Source organism: Plecotus auritus (assembly GCF_963455305.1).
Source record: "Plecotus auritus genome assembly, chromosome: 2".
Classification (NCBI taxonomy): Eukaryota; Metazoa; Chordata; class Mammalia; order Chiroptera; family Vespertilionidae; genus Plecotus; species Plecotus auritus.
In genome coordinates, this window is record NC_137771.1 from 86,075,367 (window position 1) to 86,092,862 (window position 17,496).

Below are 17,496 nucleotides of genomic sequence, written 5' to 3' on the forward strand. Positions count from 1 at the left end.
CATATGCCTGGGTTGCAGGCTCAATCCCCAGTAGGGGGCGTGCAGGAGACAGCCAATTGATGTTCCTCTCTCAATGATGTTTCTATCTCTCTACCTCTCTCCCTTCATCTGAAAAAAAAAAAAACAACAACAACAACAACAACAAAAAAACACCTCTCCAAGAGACTATATTCAGGGCTGCCGTAGTCTGTGAGCCACTTTGGAGACACCTAGGAACACCTTCTGACCTCCCCTGCAATGTGCTGGATTTTATTCCCTTCTGGACCAAGAAATCACATCCAGTTATTGTAGTTTTGTGGTAACAGGCAGGGCCTATTAACTATTTTCATGTAAAACAATGATAACAATCATTGAAAAATGGCTGAGTCAATGTTTTCAGCCAGTTTCCAGAGAGAATAAATGACCTCCAAATAGATTAGTGGTTGTGTCAAAATGCCAAATTAAGAACCATTAGGGACTCCTCTTTGTCATTTATTAGGACCAGAATGTATTCTTTGATAGACTTGGTTTAGAAAAAATTTCCTCATACCTGTAGTGTTTTTCTGACACAGAAAAGTGAAAATTGCCAGCACCAGGGCACCTTGGCCAGGGTAGTTTAGGGAGACATGGGGTTCCCTAGAATCTTTCAGATCGCAAACTGGGGGAGCACTAAGGTAGTCCTCTCTCAGCATTTCAATCAACCAAGATTTTAGTGAATTCTCCTGTCATTGGAAGTGGGACGTTCCTCACCAGGTCCCTCCGGCTGGTACGCCAAGCTGGGTGTCTAATGAGGAGGAAACTCTTCCTGTCTCCTTCCGTGGCTCTGATGGTTAGTCCTCACCTCTCCCATACTTCTAGTCTTCCCTCTTTAATGCCTGTCTCCAAAGGTCAGGAGCATGAAGAAATGTCTTCCCTACCTGAGACCTGTCCAGCCAGAGCACCCTCTCTCCCCTTGTCTTACAGCCAGTTTCTCAAAGGAAGCCCCCAAGTGTGTCTCCACTTACCTCCGATCTGCTCATGGAGCGCTTGAGATCTGATTCTGTCCCCAAAACTCAGCTGAAAGCTCTGCCAAACGTCACCAACGGCCTCCAGTTGCCGCATCCATGGGGTTTTTTCAGCTCTTCTCTTTCTTGCCCCCTGTGCAGCATTGTGACAGAATGACTGCTGCTTTGACTGTTTTCTTCTTCTGGTTCCCAGACTTCTCTCTCTCTCTCTCTCTCTCTCTCTCTCTCTCTCTCTCTTTCCCCTCCCCCCCATGTTTAGAAGCACTCCCAGAGCCTCTTTACTGTTCTCTCCTCTGTTTACTCTTAAATGTTGCTGTTTCTGGTTGCCTCCTCTCTTGATTATCTTGAAGCTTGCCAAACCCAGACCCGCAGTCTGGGTCTCTGCCCCAAACTCCAGGACCTCGAGTTATGCATCTCTCTCACCCTAATTTCCTCATCTGTAAAATGATGGGCTGGACCCTCAATGTTTTAGGTGTTATTGTTATGTTTAAGCAAGACATAGCACAATTTTTATGAATGCAGAGCTTCATGTTGGTAGAAAAAGGCTACCCTTGGAAAATTGCCAATACTCTCCACATGCTAAGGCTTTGGCTTATCTCAGGGACCTGCCTATGGCTGGGTAAGCAGAGTTGAACTGTGTGCGCACGTGTGATGCATTCACACATGCTAGTCGATATGTATTAATACCTCTTTTGGGGAAATAAGAATTAAATCCCTAGTCCATTTATTATTCAACCAAAGTGTATGTTGGTTTGCTTAGTGGATCTATGGTTTATATTGAGCTATGTTGGCATTTTAGCTTCCCTAGAAACAGGGAAACAGAAGGGTTTTATATTTTTTCATTAGATAAAAACACAATTCAGAACAGTAGGCAGGGCCTTTTAGGAACCCTGACTGATTCAACTCATTGGTGAATGACACAGTTGAAATAAATATGCCCTTTTGGGGGAGAAGTCATTCTGTGTCTTGTGCACAGCATTGAATTAGTTTGAGTTATAGCATGAAATTTCTTTTACATCTAAGATTCCTTTTTCTTTGGTGAAAATCATAATCCTCAGTGAATGATCATTGCAGATTTTGAGAAGCAAAGTCATTTAGAAAACAATGGTCCTGACACTGGCTCATTGGCCTAGTGCTATGCTCACCCTCCTGACATCTGGTTTTGAGACATGCCCTTTGAAATTCATTCTCACCCCTTCTTCCACCCTCTCTTCTCCTAGACTTTATTTCTTTCTGTGACATGGCTGCCCACTATGCCAGGCTCCAAAGTCCCCAAATATTTGCTTTCTTTTCCAAAGTAATTTCATTAAAGACAAGTCAGAGAAAGACAAGTATCACATGATCTCACTCATATGTGGAATCTAATCCTATGTAATAAAAGAGCAATATGCAAATTAACCATCACTCCACCACACCCACAAGCCACGCCCACAAGCCACACCAACCAGCCAATCAGGAGCGAATATGCAAATAAACCCAACCAAGATGGCTATGGCCACAGAGAGCAGGAGGGAGGCTTGGATTTCCCCGGCAATGGAGGAAGCCAAGCTTTCCGCCTGCCCTTGCTGGCCTAGGCCTCTACTCAAGGCTACAAAGTTTCAATGATAAAAGATACATAAATCCAAACAGAAATGGCAGCAGCCATGGAGCTGGAAAGAGCAGGAGGCTAGGGTTGCCCATGGCAATGGAGGAAGCCAAGCTTCTGCAGCCCTGGCCAGCCCAGGCCTCCGCTCCAGGCTACAAAGTTTCAATTGTAGAAGATACATAAATCCCAACAGAAATGGCTGCTGCCACTGAGCAAGCTCCACTCCAGGCTACAAAGTTTCAATTGTAGAAGATAAATAAACCCCAGATACCAGTGCCTCCACTTGGGTCACCAGGGGGCATGGCAAGCCTGCAAACCACCACAGGCCCCTCACCCAGGCCGCCCCACGCCCCAAGGGAACCCCCACCCTGATCCGGGACACCCTTCAGGGCAAACCAGCTGGCCCCCACCTGTGCACCAGGCCTCTATCCTATCTAATAAAAGAGTAATATGCAGATTGACCATCACTCCAACACACAAGATGGCTGGCCCCATGTGGCCAAAGATCCTGCCCCCATGTGGACACAAGAGGGCCCCCACAAGATGGCCAGCAAGGGAGGGCAATTGGGAGGGACCAGGCCTGCAAGGGAGGGCATTTGGGGGTGATCAAGCCTGCAGGGAGGGCAGTTAGGGGTGACCAAGCCAGCAGAGGAGGGAAGTTGCGGGCGACCAGGCCTGCAGGGAAAGGCAGTTGGGAGGGACCCAGGCCTGCAGGGGAGGGCAGTTAGGGGTGACCAGGCCTGCAGGGGAGGGCAGTTAGGGGAAAACAGGTTGGCAGGGGAGCAGTAAGGCATCAATCAGGCTGGCAGGGGAGTGGTTAGGGGGTGATCAGGCAGGCAGGCAGAAGCGGTTAGGGGCAATCAGGAAGGCAGGTGAGCAGTTGGGAGCCAGCAGTCCTGGATTGTGAGAGGGATGTCCGACTGCCTGTTTAGGCCCGATCCTACCGGGATCCCTCAAGGGGTCCCAGATTGGAGAGGGTACAGGCTGGGCTGAGGGACACCCCCCCCATGCACGAATTTTGTGCACCGGGCCTCTAGTGAACAAAATAAACTGATGAACAAAATAGATCCAGAGACATAGGAGCATGAAACAGACTGTCAAATCTCAGAGGAAAGATGTGGGTGGGTGGGTGGGGAGAGATTAAACAAAGAAGTTATACGTATATATGCATAACCCATGGAAACAGATCATAGTGTTGTGAAGTTTTAAGGGGAGGTTCGGGGTGGAGGGGGTCAATGAGGAAAAAAGGGAGCATCTGTAATACTTTCAACAATAAAGATACATTTAAAAAAAAAAAGAAAACTTACAATAGATACATAAAACACAATTGGTATTTGACAGGTAGCATGATGCAGTGTTAAGCACACATTACTGAACCCAGACAGTGTGGGTTCCAAACCTGGTTCTAGTACTTACTAGATTTGTGACTGTGGCTACACATTTAATTTTATTTCCCTCCCCGCCCCCCACCAATGTGTGTGTGTGTGTGTGTGTGTGTGTGTGAGAGAGAGAGAGAGAGAGAGAGAGAGAGAGAGAGAGAGAGAGAGATGTGGGCTTCAAATTCTAAGCTTTAATGAACTGGACGTCCACAAGTTAGGGAGTGGTTAAAGGGTTGTCACTCGCCCTGTGTCTCATCCATCACACCACTGTCCCTGAGAGAGACACCACAACCACGTGCTCACTCTTTAGACTAGAATCCATCTCCTGTCCTGAAACTCGTTTCCTCATTTCCTATCCCACCTGATGACTGAGCTAGAAAGCTAGAGCAACCAGAGAGGGCCACTTACCTGCCTCTTTCTCTGAGCCCTACACCGATCCCTTTGATCCTTAAAAAGTATAAGGTATTCCAGCCCTGGCCGGGTAACTCAGTTGCTTAGAGCCTCATCCTGATACACCAAGGTTTCGGTTTCATCTCCAGTTAGGGCACATACAAGAATCAACCAATAAATGAAGAAATAAATAAGTGGAACAACAAATCTCTCTCTCTCTCTCTCTCTCTCTCTCTCTCTCTCTCTCTCTTTCTCTCTCTCTCTCTCTCTCTCTCATCAATCAATGAATTTAAAAATTATAAGCTATTCCAAACCCCAAACAGATTACAAAAGATTATTGCCCAAAAAGCCTCCTTCCCTAATACATATCAGCTTTTAAAATTTTTTATCTTCTTTCAAATGTCTTACCTTCAGCCAGTTTATTCAACCAACCAGCCAACCAGCCAGCCAACCAGTTTGCCTGAGCTGCATGCACTCCATGAGAAGCCAATTCACATTCAGAGTTGTGTGTTATTTTAGTAGTGAGCTCTGGTATGCGGGAGCACAGAGGAGGGACATCCAGCCCAGAGCAGGGGTGCAGGGGTGGAGGAGTAGGGGAAATGCTGTCAAGGAAAGCTTTCCAGAAGAGATCACTCTGAGCTGGGTCCTGAGGATCAGTGGTAGTTAGCATGTGAGGGGCTGGGGTACGCAGAAGAGGTCTTCTAGGTAGAAGACAAAACGATCAGATTTGGAGGTAGGGCATGGCCTCTTCTGAGAGCTGCAGAGCTTGAATTCAAACCTTGGTTCTACGACTTCCTTGCCATCTGACCTTGGGAGTGGTAGACAGAATAACTAAGGCTGCCTAAAGATGTCCCTCTCTTAATCTCTGTATCCTGTGACTATATTACCTTACACACCAAAGGGGACTTTGCAGATGTGATTAAATTAAGGGTCTTGAGATGGGGGGATTATCCTGGATTATCTGAGTGAGCCCAGTGTAATCACAATGGTCCTTATGGGAGGAGGCAGGGAACCAGAAAGGAGAGAAGACAATGTGAGGATGCAAACAGGTCGAGCGACATGGCCACGTGGCAGGGAATACAGGCAGCCTCTAGAAGGTGCAAGAGGCAAGAAAATGCAGAGCCTCCAGCAGGAACGCAGCTCAGCAGGCATCTTGATTGGAAACGGACTTCAGACTTTTGACCTTCAAAACTGTAAGATAATCAATTTGTGTTGGTAATACATTTGTGATCCTGTGTTGCAGTAGTAAATAGGGACAAGATATTTAACATCCCAGTGCCTGATCACCTGTCTCTACATGGAGCCATAAAAGCATTAGCATCACAGGGCTATTCTGAGAGGTAACGTAAGAAACACAATAGGCAGTGCTTAGAATACTGCTTTGCATGTAGTAAGTACTCAGTTATAAGTACTCAATTATCACATCATGCCAAAAAGTTTGTCTTTTTATTCCATATGAAATAGGAGCTACAGGAAGAAAATGACATGAGCAGAGCTGCATTTTCAGCAGATTCATTGGGGCAATATGAAAAATGGTTTCATGGAATGAGGGAGGGAAGACTGGCAGCTGGAAGACCAGTTGGGAGGCTACTGGCATAACCCCAGCTGGTAACAATGGGGTTAGGATCCAAGGCAGCCTTTCCTGATCCCCTCTGTCTTGTTACCACATCTTATTTTTTTAAAAAAATATGTTTTATTGATTTCAGAGAGGAAGGGAGAGGGAGAGCGAGATAGAAACATCAATGATGAGAGAGAAACATCCATTGGCTGCCTCCTGCATGCCCTCTACTGGGGATCGAGCCTGCAACCCAGGCATGTGACCTGACAGGAAACTGAACCTTGACCTCCTGATTCATGGATTGATGCTCAACCACTGAGCAACACTGGCTGGGCCCCATCTTATTTTTAATACCCTTTTAAAATTATTGTCAATACTGTTGACTGCCAGCCCAGAATTTGTTCCCCTCTTCTTCCTCCTTAAAAGAACCCTAATTTTGTTCAGATATCACCTTCCCCAAACCCCCTTGGGGTAGAGACTCCATCCTGTTTGTTCTAAAGGCAATCCCAGTCCCTCTGCTAGTCTTTGGTTCTGGAATGGGCAGGTGACCCAATTGTAGCTAATGAAACAGGAGGGAAAGTTAGTCCGCTCTCCTTGGAGAGCCACAGGAAGAGAAGGCCGCTCTTCTCCCTCTGCCCTTGGCAATGTCTGAAGGCGGTGCCTGGAGCTGCTGCAGCCACCTTGCTTCCAGCCTTAGTACAAAGCAAAACAAGACAGCAGAGCAGAGACATGGGAAGAACCTGAGTACTTGATGACAGTCTCAAACCACTGAGCCTAAACCTCTGAAGTCTTTTCCACAACTGCAATTACGCCAGTTTCTTTTACCTAACAGACAAAAGCAGCTTCACACATAATCTGAGATTATTTTATTTGTTTATATATTGATTATTGCCCTACCTGGTAAGATTGTAAGCTCCTGGACTGTGAAGTCCTTAGGCCTATAATCCCCAATACCTTGATTGTGCTTGGCACATCATAGCTGCACAATAAATATGTTTTATTTGCCTTTTCAGTCAGACTTGATGACTGGTGGACTATTGCATGTTGGGGGAAAGGGAAGAGTCCAAGATGACTTCCTGGTTTAGGGTCCAAGTGATGAGGTTCATAGGCATGTCATTAATAGAGCAGTACTGGAGGTGGAACAGCCCAGACTATGGCACCACTGGGCATTTTATAGTGATCTTTTTGGTCTCTCTCTCTACCGTGTTAACCTAAACATAAAAGGACTTTCAAAGAGAGAGGAAACAAGCATTTACTTAAGATCAGTAAGAATAGCTACTCAGAATGTACTGATTCAGGCAGAAACCCAAATAGTGTTTCAATTAGGAGACACAGACAATGGTATTTATGAGAAAGGGAAGGGGGACAATTACATCAATAGAAGGGAGGCATTTCTATTTGTGCAGATAACGTAACATAGTGATGCTAATTCTAAGCAATTAAAAAAATTTCAGTTCAGTAATCATAATAACTGCTTTCTTATTATCTTTACAAACAGTTATTGCAGGCACAGTGTTGCTTTGGTCCCAATCCAAAGCTTACTTTGCTGTTTAACATGTCAAAGATTTGAGGCATAAGACATATAAGGCAGTTCCTCTGGCATGGCAGCTCCGCTCCACTTTAAAGTGGCTCCATTCATTCATTCATTCATTCATTCATTCATCCATTTGTTCATTCATTCATTCGTTTGTTTATTATCACTATCATGGATCCTTTGTGTAAACAATGAGTAGAGGGAAACATGTGGGACCCTTAAGAACCAGACTAGGAAATATGGTTGGGCCACTTATGATTCCCCACCCCACCCTCCCCACACTCCAGTGTATTTGTGACTTGCTCATCTCTCATTATGGGCTTCATCCTAACTTGCCATGTTGTATAATTGTTCTCCACTTGAGAGCAGTTCTTGTCAAACACTATTAAGATTCTGATCTTCCAGGTGCCTTGGGAGATGAAGCTGAGTGACAAGTCTAACAGGGGAGGAAAGCCCCCCTTCTTCCCACAATTTAAATAAAATCCACTTTACCACTAAGAAAGAGATACAGCATGAAAACTCCTCTTCCAGCCTGCCCCCTCCTTTGCCCATCTAGCGGTTGCAGGGCAGTTGTCACTTGAGTTGTGAGATGCTGGATCTTCTAAGGCCAGACCATGTGCAGGGAGTCCCCTCCCCAACACCCCTCCCCATGCAGGCTGCTGAGGCCTGTGGTTGACAGTCCCTCCAGTGTGGGTATTTGTTTCAGGCCTTGGAGGCTGCTTTTGTTTAGAAGCTTACATCTTCTCTTCAAGTTCTCCTGATTCTCAGGAGAAAACCCTTCCTCTCCTCTTTCCATGGTAACACACGGAGCTCGGCCTGTGACTCCCACTCTTTCCTTCCCTCTTGTCCTCGGCTGAGATGCTTGGCAGGCACACCTACCTGCAGACACAACCACAGCGCTCTCCGCCCCATGACTACGTGAGCACAAGCGGCCTGGAAAGTCATTTGCTCTTTGTGGCTGCCTTCCCCTGGAAGTAAAATGTTTTAAAAAGTTAGGGAAACTAAGGGTTAAAAGACAGGTACAGAGAAGAAAGACAGCTCTGGGATTTTGCTCACTCATCCTTGATGAAGTGGGGGAAGAACTCTTCTCTGGATGTCACTGGGCTGGCAGGCTCTGCGGTGCTGATGGAACCCAGGGAAATCCCTGGGAAAGAGACAGATGAGATGTGATGCTCCCGGTACGATCTGGTCTACTTAAAACAGCTGCATTTTGGGAGAAAGCACGAGCCAGAGCACGTTGGCTCTGTTAGAGGCAATTGGAGCCCCAATGCTGTCTGGCTTCAGTTAATGCCCTGTGTGGACAGACTCAGGACGAGATGTGTTGGTCACATGCTGGGTGTTCTCCACTGGCTTGCCCCACCCCTTTATTCTCTGTTCTTCGCCCTGATGGTGGCCCGGGAGCTGCCTATGGACAGCCTCACTGAGGGGGGCTCTCTGCTAATGGAGGGCACCTTCAGGAGACGGAGACGCTCACTGCGTCTGGTAACACATTCCCTCCCTTTACTTCTACAGTCCTGGTGGTAACAGCTTCAGGCCTTTGGTGGTTCTGGGTGTCTCAGCACTCCTTGTTACTTCCTGTAATCCTGCCCACCCTTATGTAAATAGTCCCTTTATTAACTTACTTGAGGCCCAGTGCACAAAATTCGTGCATGGGTAGGGTCCCTAGTGGCTGCCAGCTGCCAGCTGAGGGGACCTCCTTTCCCCTGGCCACCTGCCACCACCTCCACCGGCCCTGCCACTCTGGTCGAACTCCCAGTCCAACTCCTAGTCAAGGGAACAATTTGCATATTAGCTCTTTTTATATCGGATTTTCAAACACTTTGGAGTATGCCATCTGCTTCCTGCCAGGGTCCTGGCTGATACTCTCACCAAACCTTCTTCTCATTTAGGTTAAAATGTGTTGGTGGAGCCTGTACCCAGATCTAGCAGCAAACACCTACAGCTCACTACTGTGGGTGGAGCCTCTGGACCAGCACCCTCATCAGGGTAAATGACTGTTGATGCTGAATTTCCCAAACATTTAAATTGGGTCCTTATCTGCCTAGTACATTGTTTCCTGCTTGAGTTTGTGATTTGCAATGAAGTATGAATAGCAAGGTTTTAGGCAGGCACTGGATAGCATGATTAGCTCTGTGATCTTGGGCAATTACTTATCTTCCTTGTGCCTCAGTTTTCCTTGTGTCTAAAATGGGGATAATAATATCATGACCTTATAGGGTTTTCATGAGGTTAACTAAATTTAAGTGTGTAAAGCACATAGGATAGGGCATGGCACATAGGTAGGAAATCTCCACAAATAGTAGCCATTATTATTTTTTTTTACTAGAGGCCCAGTGCACGAATTCATTCAAGAGTAGGCCTTCCTTCTCCCGGCTGCTGGCACTGGCTTCCCTCTGGCACCCGGGACCCAGGCTTCCCTCACAGCCCTGGCTTTGTCTGGAAGGTCGTCTGGGAGAACATCCAGAAGGATGTCTGGTCTAATTAGCATATTATCCTTTTATTATTATAGACTAGAGGCCCGGTGCACAAAATTCGTGCACCAGGGTGGGGGTGTCCCTCAGCCCAGCCTGCACCCTCTCCAATCTGGGACCCCTCTCCAATCTGGGACCCCCTAAACGGGCAGTCGGACATCCCTCTCACAATCCAGGACTGCTGGCTCCCAACTGCTCGCCTGCCTGCCTTCCTGATTGCCCCTAATTGCTTCTGCCTGCCAGCCTGATCACCCCCTAACTACTCCCCTGCCAGCCTGATTGATGCCTAGCTGCTCCCCTGTCAGCCTGTTTGCCCCTAACTGCCCTCCCCTGCAGGCCTGATCACCCCTAACTGCCCTCCCCTGCAGGCCTGGTCCCCCCCAACTGCTCTCCCCTACAGGCCTGGGTCCCCCCCAACTGCCCTTCCCTGCAGGCCCGGTCACCCCCAACTTCCCTCCTCTGCCAGTCTGGTCCCCCCTAACTGCTCTCCCCTGCAGGCCTGGTCACCCCTAACTGCCCTCCCCTGCAGGCTTGATCGCCCCCAGTTGCCCTCCCTTGCAGACCTGGTCCCTCCCAACTGCCCTCCCCTGCTGGCCATCTTGTGTCCACATGGGGGCAGCCGTCTTTGACCACATGGAGGCAGCCATCTTGTGTGTTGGAGTGATGGTCAATTTGCATATTACTCTTTTATTAGATAGGATTACTGGAGAAAGGATTTTACTTGGAATCCAATGATGAGGTTTGAATTCCAGCTCTGTCACTGGGTAACTGGGTGACATTGTAACTATCATTTAAACTCTTTAAGTGATCAGTTCTACATTCACAGCAGGGGATTAATAAAACTTGCCCCAGTCTGTTGTTGCCAGACCAAAATGTGCTGCTGTGTGAGAACGGTCTTTGCCAACTCTAAGGCACTGCCCAACTGTAAGGCCGTCTAACCCTGAGCCCTGTGGCAGAATAAGGCTGCCCGGGACAGCGGTGCTTGCATTTCCCCTCAGGTGGGCCTCTCTCCACCAGCCAGTGTGTTGGGCAGGTGGGTAGATCTTCCTCCCCTTCCCTCCCCACCAAAGGGGCACTGGTGGTAAAAAAAGTGCAGAACGATGATTGCTACTACTTTGTTTCAGCTTCTCCTCGGAGCTCGGGGCTCCAGCCTTCCGTAGGGAATACGCCAGTTCTCCTCGCTCTCGGTGGTTTCTGGGAAATCCTGCCTGCTCAGCACAGGCAGTGCCCCCGGCTCCTCTGAGAGAGAACCTGCTGCTTTCTCACAGCGTGGCCCGTGGCCAGGCCCAGCCAGCCCCAGTGCCTGCAGCCGGGCCTTGTAGGCCTGGCGCACATGCTGCTACCCCTGGCAGTGAGCAAAGGCCATCTATGAGGCTCTGCCAGCACCTGTCTCCTAAGGCTGTCGTGCCCGCGTTTGACCCAAATACACGTTTCTCTGTCTCCAGGCTCTCCTCCGCTCTCCCGGTGCCTCTTCCTTACCCAGTTAGCACTCTTCTGTGGCTTTCACTCGGCCGCCTGGGCCGGGATGTTTCTGTGCCCCTCCGATGGTGTTTTCAGATGATAGACGGACCCTCCCGCTTCCCTTAGTGGGTTGTTTTTGTTTTAGTCAGCTGCAGGGACGCCTGCAGGTGCTGCGAGTCCGGCTGCCTCGCCTGTCATGCAGCCCCAGCCACTCAACGCTGTTTCAGACGCGCTGCTGCCAGGCCTGCAGGACCCGGAGCCCAGGGCCGCGACCTGCGGGAGAAGCTTGGCTCTCTCCTTGCCCAGTCCACGCCTCTCAGAACAGAAAAGGACAATCAGAGGTCGGAATCCTGGGCTGAAATGTCAAATCAGGGCCCTTGGACAGCAAAGCTCTTATTCTATGGGTCAATATTTCCTACCAAACAACTCCCCGCAAAACCCTATTTCCACTTTCACCCAGAAGCAGTTACACTGAGCCCCATTTTCCAACCTGTCTGGGCCGCACCATGGAGTATTGCGGGGACAGAGCAGGTGGGAGACTCCCCCTTTTGGGGACTCTGCTCTCTCCGCCCCAGTTCTGCCTGTGCTGAGAAATCGTAACGGTTTTTTTATTTGCAAATTTTAACATAAGAGTATGAGGTTTCTGAACATGCCTATTCTTCAAATAATAAAAATGCTCAACCTTCAGAGGGCATTTTTTATTAGATGAAAAGGCTCCTGTTACATTTAAGGGGGAAAAATCAAAGATCCTAAGTAACAGCTTTGGTTCTGGTTGTTTTCTTACTGATGACACCGTTAGCATTCACTTAGCTAAAACAGAAATGTGGCAGTAGGAAGTTGTATACAAATATTTGCATTTATATAGAAGTTTAGGAGAAAATATTCTTTTACTGGGCAAAGTGTGAGAAGTATAACTATGGCATCTAATGCATTTTGAGTCTCATTACAGGGATTTATATGTTAATGTGGCCCATTATCTAGGTCTTCATCCCTATTAGCTATTTGGTTTCAGTTGTAGAAAACCCTGAATGACATGCTCTGCAGGAGACGGAATTTTTGGACAGTGTTCTTCGCACTATGTGATATGACGATCATTTTAATGAACTCTATGTCCTTGAGTCATATCTTAATGAGAACTTGCTGGCTGAATAGAAAAAGGGAAGCTGCGGATCAGAGCTGGACAAGAGTAAAGAATTTCATTATTAAAACATTCATATTCCAAGTATAAAGAGGGCGTGAGAATCCTTCCTGTCATTATTGGATTGGAACACGATAGTCTCCGGAATATTTCTTTTAAATCGTTTATGACAGAAAATTTCACATAATAATGTGATGAAACTCCACTTACCCATCACCCAGTTTTAACAATTATCAACATTTTGCCAATCATGTTTCATTTGTTTTTAGTATTTTAAAGCAAATTCGAGATAATATAAATGCCTGTGTGATGGCTAATTTTATGTGTCAAATTGGCTGGGCCATTGTATTAGTCTGCTCAGGCTGCCATAACACAATACCACAGACTGGTTTAAACAGCAAATATTTATTTCCCACAGTTCTGGAGGCTGAGAAGTCCAAGACCAAGGTGGCAGCAAGATGGGTCTCATTTTGAGGCCTCGTCTGTTGGCTTGTAGGTAGCTGCCATTTGGCTGTGTGCTCACATGACCCAAGGGTGCATCACAAGCTTCAACAGTGAGTGATATGCATATGGAAGATCTCGTTTCCTGTACACCTCCTTCCCCACCTCCACCTGCACCTCTATGCAATGTGTTAAAACAAGTCCCATACTGTACATAATTTCAAAGGTAAGTACTTTTAAAAAATGTATTGATTTGAGAGAGGGGAGAGAGAGAGAAACATCATTTTATTGTTCCACTTATTTATGCACTCATTAGTTGATGCTTGTATGTGCCCTGACTGGGGATGGAACCCACAACCTTGGTGTGTCAGGAAGGTGTCCTAAACAACTGAGCTACCTGGTCATGCCTGGAAAATCCTTCTGTATGTACCTCTAAGAGATCAGGAATGTTTTTTTTTTTAAAAAAAAAAACATAACCAGAACATCTTTGTCAAGTCTGCAAAAATCAACAGTAATACCTTCACATTATCTAGTATTCCAATAGGTGATATTAAGATTTCCCTGATTGTCCCATAAATGTCTTTTGACAGCTGGTTTGTTGCAATCAGGTTTCAAACAAGATTCACACATGACATCTGGTTGATATATGCTATGAACTGAATTGTGTCCTTTCCCCCAACTTCCAAGTCCCCGTGTTGAAGCCCTAACCTCTATGTTGCTGTATTTGGAGACAGGGCTTTTAGGAGAAATGAAGAGTAAGTGAGGTCATGAGAGTAGGGATCTTAATCCAATAGGATTAGTGGCCTTATAAGAAGAGGAAGAGAGAGAGATCAATCTCTCCATCTGTGTGCATCTACTAGGGAAAGACCAAGTGAGCACACAGCAAGAGGGTGCCATCTGCAAACTGGGAAGTGTTCTCCTGAGACCCAAACCTGCGGGCACCCTGACCTCAGACTTCCAGCCTCCAGAACTGTGAGAAAATAAAGTTCTGTTCTTGAAGTTTATGGTATTTTGTTATGGCAGACTGAGCTGACTAATACAATATACTTCAAAGTTTCTTACATTCCCCCATGATGACCCCCTGTTAATGCCGTTTATTTGACAAAGACACTGGATCATTTGTCCTATAGAAATTCTCACATTCCAGATTTGACTGATTGTATTTTCCTGGTGTCATCTAACATGTTCCTATAACCCCATGTCTTCTGAAAACAGGTATTTAAACCTAGAGTCTTGAGTTGATTCAGGTTCATTTTGGCAAGCATTTTTTAAAGGCAGTTCATTGTGCATTCCTATGGCATCACAGCAGATAAAGGATGATGTCTTGTGTTTCTACCTTTGGTGATTTTAAGTTGACAGGGTGGTTCTGGATATGGTTGGCCTGATCTAACCATAATAAAGATCTCCATGAACTTTTCACCTAATGGCTTTAGCAGCCATTGGTGTCCACAACCTAGATCATTAATTCAATAAGGATTTGAAAAGATGACTTTCTAATTCTGTTCTTTCTTCTGCTATTATTAGCTGTGATTCTTATATAAAGAAAGAATTTCCCGCCCTAACCGGTTTGGCTCAGTGGATAGAGCGTCGTCAGAGAGGACTGAAGGGTCCCAGGTTTGATTCCGGTCAAGGGCATGTACCTTGATTGTGGGCACATCCCCAGTAGGGGGTGTGCAGGAGGCAGCTGATCGATGTTTCTCTCTCATCGATGTTTCTAGCTCTCTATCCCTCTCCCTTCCTCTCTGTAAAAAATCAATAAAATATTTTTAAAAAATGGTGTTAGACAAACTTTAAAAAACAAAACAAAACAAAAAAGCACTATGGGTCTCGTCCAGCCGGTGTGGCTCAGTGGTTGAGCATCAACCTATGAATCAGGAGGTTGTGGTATAAAAAAAAAAAAAAAAGAGAGAAAGAATTTCCCATATAACTTACTAGGTTACCCTGAAGTTCAGTTTATACGGAAAAGGTAGGATAAGACTCTTTCGTTTTATTAGCAGCCTGTCAGGAGTTAGTATACTAGCAACCTCCAGAGAGTATCACTAATTTGTTTTTAAATTATCATTATGTGAGCTATTGGATTTTTATATGTTTGATGTGTTTCATCTATTATGATTATTATTTTTTATTGGTGTTCAAATTGACTCAACTGTGGCCAGGGAGAGCCCCTTTAAGGTAGTTTCTGTATCCTTTGCCATGATCCCAGGAGTCTTTGATAGTGGTTTCGATTTTAGGCATAGCAAATATTCCAGCCCCATCTTAACAATTCCTGCCTCAGCGAAAACCGGTTTGGCTCAGTGGATAGAGCGTCAGCCTGTGGACTGAAAGGTCCCAGGTTCGATTCCGGTCAGGGCATGTAACTTGGTTTCGGGCACATCCCCAGTAGGGGGTGTGCAGGAGGCAGCTGACCAATGTTTCTCTCTCATCGATGTTTCTAACTCTCTATCCCTCTTCCTTCCTCTCTGTAAAAAATCAATAAAATATATTTAAAAAAAAATAAAAAAATAAAATAAAATAAAATGCTAGCTCTTTAAAAAAACAAAAACAAACAAACAAAAAAAAACCAGTTCCTGCCTCAGAGCTTGAATTAGTTGTTTCTCCTAGGATCCCTGGTTTCTGTTAGTGAGGAATGTATTTAGAAACCACATCCAGTGCTAGAGTTGCTCACTGCCACTGCGTTGTTCTTCTTGGTCTGATGAATAATATTGAGGAAATGAAAATGTCTTCAATAATGAATGAAACTGCACTATCTCTTAAATTACTCAAAGATTGTTTAAAATATGCCTTATTTGATTAAGAGAAAAGTAATTAAGGAAACAGTATTAGTAGAAAATAAGTTGGGAAATTAGACTTATCAAATTGGTTAGATTAATGTTTTATAAAAATGATGGCACAGCCCTGGCTGGTGTTGCTCAGTTGGTTGGGCCATAGCCTTGTGTACCAGGAGGATGCCGTTTCAATTCCTGGTCAAGTGCACATTTCTGGGTTGCAGGTTCCATCACAGGCAGGAGGCAGTCAGTCAATGTTGCACTCTCACATTGATGTTTCTCTCTCTCCCTCTCCCTTCTCCTCTCTCTAAACATCAATAATAAACTATTCTTAAAAAAATGATGACACAAGTATTGAATTAAAAGTTAGGTATCTTTGCCCTGGCCAATGTGGCTTAGTTGGTTGGGTGTCATCCCATGCACCGAAGGTTTGATTCCTGCTCAGGGCACATACCCAGGTTTAGGTTTGATTCTGGTTGGGGCTTGTACATCAATCTTTCTCTCTTTCTCTCTCTCTCTTCCCTCTCCCGTCCTCTCTTTCTAAAATCAATTAAATATATATATATATATATATATATATATATATATATTGCTGAATGTTGTATTTCATATTATTTTATTCTTTCTAATAATGGTGGTTTATTCAAACATAATAAAATATTAATTTTATTATTATAACTAGAGGCCTGGTGCACAAAATTTGTGCACTCAGGGTGGTCCCTCAGCCCAGCCTGTGCCCTCTCACAGTCCAGGACCCCTCAGGGAATGTCCACCTGCCAGCTTAGGCCCACTCCCCAGGGGATTGGGCCTAAGCTGGCAGTCAAACATCCCTCTGGCAGCCCGGGAGCCCTCGGGGGATGTCCAACTAATGGCTTAGGCCTGCTTCCCAGACATCCTTAGCACAGCCGTGGAGGTGGGAGAGGCTTCTGGCTGAGCGTCACTCCCCCTATGGAAGTGCACTGACCACCAGGGCACAGCTCCTGTGTTGAGAGTCTGCCCCCTGGTGGTCAGTGCACATCATAGCAACCAGTCGTTTCCGCTCATTCCGCCATTAGGGCCAATTTGCATATTACCCTTTTATTATATAGGATTATATGATCATATAATATGGCATAACAATTATATTATTCAATTATATTATTATATAGTTATTAAGTGATAGCATTATGTATTAGTGAAGGCCCAATAAAGACAAATAAATGAATGAATTAACTCATAAATCAGGTTACAGTTCTCTGTTAAGCCCTGTGTTCTGATCTGGGGCTAAGAAAATATGCTTACCTCTAGTGGAAAATGGTGCATCAAATGGTCACATTTGGTTTGCCCCAATTTCTGCTCACCCATTAACCTTCTGATTGGCATTTGTCTTCCCCTGTAGACTGCTTTATAGGGAAGGGAGTGAATTGACCAATAGACATTAACATTTCAGTTTGCAGGCAGGTGTATTTCTTATGGCAAATTTATACACAGGCATTTTGATTTATACATTTGTTTTCTGTGACTTTGGTCAATGTGATTCAATCCCCTGAATTTGATTGACTGAAGGAACTGGAAAAACTGAATCACTGGACATTCTCAGATAAAATTCTGGATTGACCACCCCACCAATGTTCTACCATCATCAAGAGACAGGCCTTGTCTGCAAAGCCAGCCTATCTTTCTTTTTGAGGTATTATATTTATTTCTGTCCTCTTGGAAGGGGAACCTCTCACCATCTAGGTCCTAGATTTCTAGATTCTAGGACATAGAATGGTGCATTTAGCTTTATTTTCTTTATTTCTAATCACCTTA